Here is a 7,884-nt window from a genome sequence, read left to right on the forward strand (position 1 = left end):
AACAGACTATTAGATCTAGGTTTTTCGAACCAATTAATCTATGTATCTGAGTGCACAGATCCTCTTACACACATTGATACTTACCACCCTGCTTTGTTGATAGATGCAAAATCATTTGATACCACGTTATTAGATCACGCGCCGCGACTCCGCTATATTTATGATAAAGGTGATTTTCAAAATATTAATAATAGAATCAGAGGTATTGACTGGGAAGGCGAGTTTTTATCTTGCCCTATTGACGAGTGTGTTAGCTTCTTCAATGAAACGGTATATGCCCTTCAAAATCAGTATATACCAATAAAATGTGCACGGAACTATTCGTATCCAGTTTGGTATAACTCAGCTCTGATAAAAGCGATTAAGGAGAAAAGTAAATACCATAAAAAATTTAAGAACTACGGTAACAAATCGGATTATTTTACATATAATTTATTACGTAATAAAGTTAACCAATTAGAATCTATTTGCTGTGAACAGTATATGAAATTAACTGAGGATTCAATTATAAAAAATCCAAAACATTTTTGGAGGTTTGTGAAAAGTAGGTCACAATCTCATTGTATACCTAGTCTAATGACATTCAATAATAATAACTTAACAAGTGGAGAAACTATCTGTAATGCGTTCTCAACATACTTTCAAACAACATTTCTTAACCCCACGACACATAACAATAGAAGCATACCCTCTTATTCTTCAGATAACGGTGACTTAACTCTTATTTAAATATTAATTCTGATATTCAAAATATTGATATTTATGTTCATGAAATAAAATTATTACTTGATAGGCTAGATATAACTAAATCTCCAGGCCCTGATAACATTTCGTCATTTTTTATTAGAAAACTATTATTGCTCTTCCTATCTCCATGCTTTTCAGTAAATCACTTTCTACTGGCTCTGTCCCTAAGTTATGGAAATCGGCATTTATTACACCAGTACATAAGAAAGGGTCCCGATCTGAAATTACGAATTATAGACCAATTTCAAAACTTTGCATCATTGCTAAAGTCTTTGAGAGGGTCATATATAAGCAATTGTATGCTAACTTAAAAAACACCACACAACATGGATTTCTGAAAGGTAGATCTACTGTTTCTAATCTTTTACATCTCAACAATTTTATTACAGACGCTATGGATAATGGTATGCAAGTCGATGTTATCTACACCGACTATAGTAAGGCGTTTGATAAAAATCGACCACAATACATCAAAATGTAAGCTATCTCAGTCGGGAATACGGGGTGACTTGTTACGGTGGTTCTCGTCATACATCGATAATTGTTCACAAGCTGTTGTACTATATAACTACATTTCTAGTTGGGTTCCAGTTCCTAGTGGTGTTCCCCAGGGATCACTACTTGGTCCACTTCTTTTTATTATCTATGTAGGTTATATAGATTCCTGTTTTAAGTCTTCCAATTTACTTTCCTTCGCTGATGATATGAAAATATTCTCTTCAATAACATCAATCCTTGATATGATTGCCCTTCAGGAGGATCTCAACCGCCTAGAGGAGTATTGTTTTACTAATAAACTAGAACTTAATACATCAAAATGTTCAGTAGTCACATATACCCGTAAGATTAACATCCTACAAACAAATTACATATTAAGAGGTCAGGTGCTCTCTAGATGCAATGGTACGAGGGATCTCGGCGTTTGCCATGACTCTAAGTTGCTATTCAATGATCACATTGATAAGATAGTTAACAAGGCTTCAAAGGCATTAGGTTTTATTAAGCGAATTTCAAAGAATTTTAATAATATTAAGACTGTTAAGATACTATATTGTACTTTTGTTAGAAGTAATCTGGAATATGCTTCACAAATTTGGAATCCTATATATAGTACATATGTTGACCGTCTTGAAAGTGTTCAGAGGCGATTTTTAAGATATCTTTGTTTTAGATTTAAGGTACCTTACGATTCTAACAGCTATATTGATTTGTGTAAAAAGTTTCACTTCTTACCACTGAAAGAACGGCGAAATATAACTGACTTTTTATTTATGTTAAAAATTATAAGCAAGCATGTCGATTGCCCAGATCTGCTGCATAAAGTTAATTTTAATGTACCTCAAAAAACTCTTAGATATAGCCCTACACTTTGTGTTCCTGCTGTTAGTAGCAACTATAGGCAAAACTCATATATGGTGCGAGCGTGTAGAACAGTGAATGATGTTAGTTGATTATTAGATATTGACATATTTGCTACAAGCATTTCCAAGGCAAAGCAGTGCATAACCCTCAATTTCTTTAATTAAGTATTGTTTTTTGTTATCGGTTTAAAAGTATCTTTATTGTCATGAATTTGAGCCGAAAAATAGTGTTCACGTACATATGTTACTTCTTTTATTAGTGAAAACCTGTAATTGGCTATCTGTTACTATTTAAGTTTCTACAGAAATTGTATTAGCTGTTGGTTTTCCTTAAATAAATAAATAAGAAAAAAGTAACCCAAAGTGTGACAGATTACATAAAATAAGACCACTGCTGAACATTATTAGAGAACAACTGTTAAAAGTTCCCAAGGAAGAATACCTAGCTATTGACGACCAGATGATACCAACAAAGGCTAAAACATCTGGTTTTCGTCAATACAATTCGAAGAAGCCCCACAAATGGGGATACTTAAACTATGTTCTCAGTGGCGTTTCGGGTTTTAGCTACGATTTTGATATATTCACAGGACAGCACAGAACCGATGTGCCAGATAATTGCAGGACAATTATGGTATTTGAAAGCAACAGGCAATTTTGTTACAAGATTGCTAGATACAGTTACACGCAATGTAAACCACAAGCTGTTCATTGATAACTTCTACACCAGTCTTCCACTTATGGCATTTCTCCATGGCATTGGAATTTTACCATTAGGTACGATACAACTATCAAGAGCTAAGGTCATTAATGTGAACAAAAAATAATTGCAGAAATCTCCAAGAGGTCACTGTGTTGAGAAATCCACAGTAATCGACGGCGTACAACTGAATGTGACTATGTGGGTAGACAACAAAATAGTAAGTCTATGCTCTTCCTATGTTGGGAAGGAACCCATGGCGCCTGCAAAAAGATATTCAAAAAAAGATAAGCAATTAATTGAAATCCCTCGTCAAAAAGCTGTTGAAATATATAATCAATATATGGGAGGGGTCGATTTATTTGATGCAATGTCCCAGCATTTTAATTTCAATTCCAGCATTTTACAGAATTACAATAAGGAGTAAAAAATGGTACCACCGCCTCTTTTTCCACATGTTGGATATGACTATTGTGAACAGCTGGCTTTTGTGGCGTCGCCGAAACAAACAAATTGCTGAAAGGAAACAGGAGGAACCGATTTATATGCCGCTGTTGGATGTTAAAATCAATATTGCTGAGGTATTGATGTGCGAGACGACCGGAGTTTTTACTCCTACCACCCGAGGTCGAGGGCGCCCTCCGACAGACAATCTTGAACCAATTAAAAAGAGGCGACGTCTGGAACTACCTCCGGAAGAAGTAGTACACGACTCAATTGGACATTGGCCCAACTGGGGTGAAAAACGCCAGCGCTGCAAAAGTTGCTTACCATACCTTTACTGCAGTAAATGCATTTGTTACTTTTGTTTAAACAAAGAACGAAATTGTTTTAAAACCTTTCATTTAGAATAAAATTGAATTAAACACTTTCATTGTATTTTAATTTGTTTTATTTCATCAGGATTAAATATAAATAGATATATAACTAAAGACACACACCCTTACTGCATTTAGTATCATATATATGTTAAAGAAAGTACAGGGCAATCATGCAGTTAGGTACACCTAACTGCATGATTGCCCTGTACTTTCCCCGGGGCATAAAAAGAATAGGGGAGTCCCAGGCCCATGGGTGTCGTAAGAGGCGACTAAGCGCTTTTTAGAAGTGGGAGAGTCACGCAGCCGTCTTTTGACGTCAGCACAATCGGGCAAGACTCGTCCGGGTTATTTACCACACTCGCACAGAATACCGGCGTGAAGTAGCGGCCTAGTGCCGCTATGTTTCGCATAGGTTAGTGTCGAGGACCGGAGGCCATTTCCGTCCCCGAGTACAAAATTTTTTGCCTCATGCCAGAGTATGTGTGTACGTTAGGGAGGATATTTGCTGTCGCCGTCTCGGCAATTTTGAGGGTAGGGACCTGTCCACTCTCAGGCTCCGCGTAGATTTAGAGGACCGCGTCCGCATCTATGCGTGTGTCTACAGGTCCCATAGTGGTAACGCAGAAACCGATCATCTCATGGGCTGCGTTCAAGCGGCCATTGACGACGTGCTTGCATAGATCCCCTCCGCTGAAATCGTAGTCTTGGGTGATTTCAACGGGCACAATGCCGAATGGCTTGGATCACGTACCACAGACTACGCAGGGCGATCTGTGCATAATTTTGCATTGGCGTACGATCTGTCCCAACCGGATGTGGATAGCCACATGCCGTCCTTATTAGATCTTCTGCTGACTACACATCCGGATGGTTACCAGGTCATTGTCGACGCCCCTCTCGGAACGTCCGACCATTGCTTGGTCAGGAGTGTAGTCCCTATACGACGCCCACGTCACAGACCACCAGCGACCCGCCGCGTTTGGCACTACAAGTCAGCAGATTGGGATAGGATGCGATCCTTTTTTGCATCCTACCCTTGGAGCAGGGTTTGTTTCCCTTCGGATGATCCTAGTGCCTGCGCCGTTGCAGTAGCCGATGTGATACTACAGAGCATGGATATTTTTATAGCAAGCTCTGTAGTACCGATCGGTGGCAGATCACAGCCCTGGTTCGATGCGTCAGTTAAAGCAGCATCTGACTGCAAAAAACATGCGTATCGAACTTGGGTTGCGGCGCTGGGCACAAAGGATCCGAACTGCATAGTTCTAAAGAGGAAATACAACCGTGCTTCCAGATTTTTTAAGCGGCAAATCACCCATGCAAAGTCAAAACACGTCGTCAAAATCGGCGAGCAGCTTTCCAGTTACCCGACCGGAACACGCAAGTTCTGGTCGTTGTCAAAAGCTGCTCTTGGTAACTTCAGCCAGCCGTCCATGCCGCCGTTGCACATGAGGAATGACACCCTGGCCCATACGGCAAAAGAGAAAACCGATCTCCTGTGCGCTCTTTTCGCCTCCAACTCGACTCTTGACGACAACGGAAAAACACCGCCGACCATCCCGTGGTGTCAGAGCTCTATGCCTGAAGTACAGTTCCGACAGAAAACTGTTAGGCGAGCTCTGTTTTCGTTGGACGTCAGGAAGTCAAGCGGGCCGGATGGCATTTCTCCAATCGTGCTTAGAACGTGTGCCCCTGAGTTGACGCCGGTGCTAACGCGTTTATTCCGGCACTCTTATTCCAAAGGCGTAGTCCCTGACTCATGGAAGTCAGCCCTTGTCCATCCGATCCAAAAAAAAGGAGACAGTTCGGATCCGGCAAACTACAGGCCTATTGCTATTACCTCCCTGCTCTCCAAAATCATGGAGAGCATAATTAGCCGTCAGCTCTTGGTATACCTAGAGGGTCACCAGTTGATCAACGACCGAGTATACGGGTTTCGCCATGGTCGGTCGGCAGGTGATCTTCTGGTATACCTAACACATAGATGGGCTGCGGCTATTGAAAGCAAGGGGGAAGGCCTGGCAGTTAGCCTGGATATAGCGAAGGCCTTTGATCGTGTATGGCATAAGGCGCTCCTCTCTAAACTTTCATCATTTGGGCTTCCCGAGAGCTTGTGCAAGTGGACCTCCAGCTTTCTCACTGGGCGCAGCATACAGGTCGTTGTCGACGGACATTGCTCGAACCCGAAGCCCGTGAATGCTGGAGTGCCCCAAGGCTGTGTGCTATCTCCTACGCTGTTTCTTCTGCATATCAATGATATAATAATAATAATAAATTTCGTTTATTTCAAAGATTACATATACATTTTTTAGTGGTTGAGACTTCCCAGTAAGTTGTCTTAGGACACTTGTATTGGGAATATCTCGCAACTTCCTTAGCAGATAACTTTTTATTTAGTAAACAATATAAAAATAAACAGAAATGATTAAAAACCAAATTTTACAATTTACAATTAATTGTGTGTGTGTGTGTGAGTGAGTGAGTGAGTGTGTGGATGTGGGTCCTATCCTATCGAGTCCTCTCTCGAGAAGGTCGCGAAATGGGATAAATTGAACCTTGTCCAATTTAACCCCCAGAATACTCAAGTTTGCGCGTTTACCACTAAAAAAAACCCATTTGTCGCATCACCGCTCTTCGACAACACTTCCCTAAAAGCCTCGCCTAGTATCGGAATACTGGGTCTCGAAATCTCGAGCGATTGCCAATTCCGTGGCCATCTGGAGGGCAAAGCCAAATTGGCTTCAAAGAAACTGGGCGTCATTAATAGAGCATGGCAATACTTCAAGCCGGCCCACATTCTAGCGCTGTACAAAGCGCAGGTCCGGCCACTCATGGAGTATTGCTGTCATCTCTGGTCTGGCGCACCCCAGTATCAGCTCGATCAGAGCAGCTCGAATTGTCGGGGACCCAGTACTCTGTGAACGGCTGGATCACTTGGCGTTGCGTAGAGACGTCGCTTCACTGTGTGTCTTCTACCGCATTTATCACGGGTAGTGTTCCGAAGAGCTGTTTTACCTAATTCCTGCCGCCGAATTCCACCTTCGCACGACACGCCACAAGTTAGGATGTCATCCTCACCATCTGGATGTGTGGCGGTCCTCCTCCTTATTATATTGTTCCGGAGTACCTAGAATCACCTAAATTAATTTGAACAAAATCAAAAATCCATGCAGTAAAGGGTTAATTTAATTTGAGATTAAAAATTGTTGTATTTTGGAAATCAGAATAATTATTTATTACTCTAACTATTTTTGAAGTGATAACTTCTCATTCGTTACGTAACGCGATATTTCAGTCTGAAAAAAAAATATTGAAACAATTTTTAACCGTTATAATTTAATTGCTTAAAAATAGTTAAAAAAAATGTTTTAAATAAAAGAAAGAAAATTTGCAAATATTTTTTTGTTTGTTTATTACTACTTTTGTAATAATTCTTTAATAAAAGTCTACAATAATTCTCTGACGTTTGCGACATTCGTTATTTTTTTTTTGTTTCTTCGTCTATTATTACCGACGGGACACGACAGGACAGGCGAAGGGTTCGAGCCCATACAGCTAAATTCCTTTTCTCAAGTTAAACAGTTTCAATATTAAATAGTTCAAATAAGATTAGTTTAATATATCAGTTTTGTCGGGGTCCCAAAACGCACGTTTTTTTATTTTATGGAAAAGGAAGACACTCCAGCGTACGGGTCAGATGATGGTAGGTTATCACCGCCTTCTACACTCACCGTACTGTTTAAATTCTCTTTAACACTCGCCTGCCACACCAGAACAATCGCAGGAGCGTTGCCGCCGTTTTAGGAAGGTGGTATAAGAACTTTTTTTGAAGGTACCCATGTCGTATCGTCCCGGAAACACCGTAGAAGAAAGCTCATTCCACAGCTTTATAGTACGTGGAAGAAAGTTCCTTGATAACCGCATTGTGGAGGAAAGCCCAGCATCCAGATGGTGGGGATGATATTCTAATTTGTGGCGTGTCGTTTGAAGGTGTATTACGGCTAAAGGAATAAGGTCAAACAGCTCTTCGGAAGAATGCCCGTGATACATGCGGTAGAAGACACACAATGAAGTAAAGTCTCTACATAACGCCAGGTCATCGAGCGTTGTAAGCGGTGGAATGGTTCGAGCTGTCATATTGTCTGTTATTATATACTCGAATCCATCAGAAATAACTACAGTTCTGTATTTTGCATTCTTTTTTTATTCAGGTTTAAATATTTCAGGATTTTGTCAGGCGAAATAAAACGACACC

Source organism: Leptidea sinapis, chromosome 5 (genome assembly GCF_905404315.1).
Source record: "Leptidea sinapis chromosome 5, ilLepSina1.1, whole genome shotgun sequence".
Lineage (NCBI taxonomy): Eukaryota > Metazoa > Arthropoda > Insecta > Lepidoptera > Pieridae > Leptidea > Leptidea sinapis.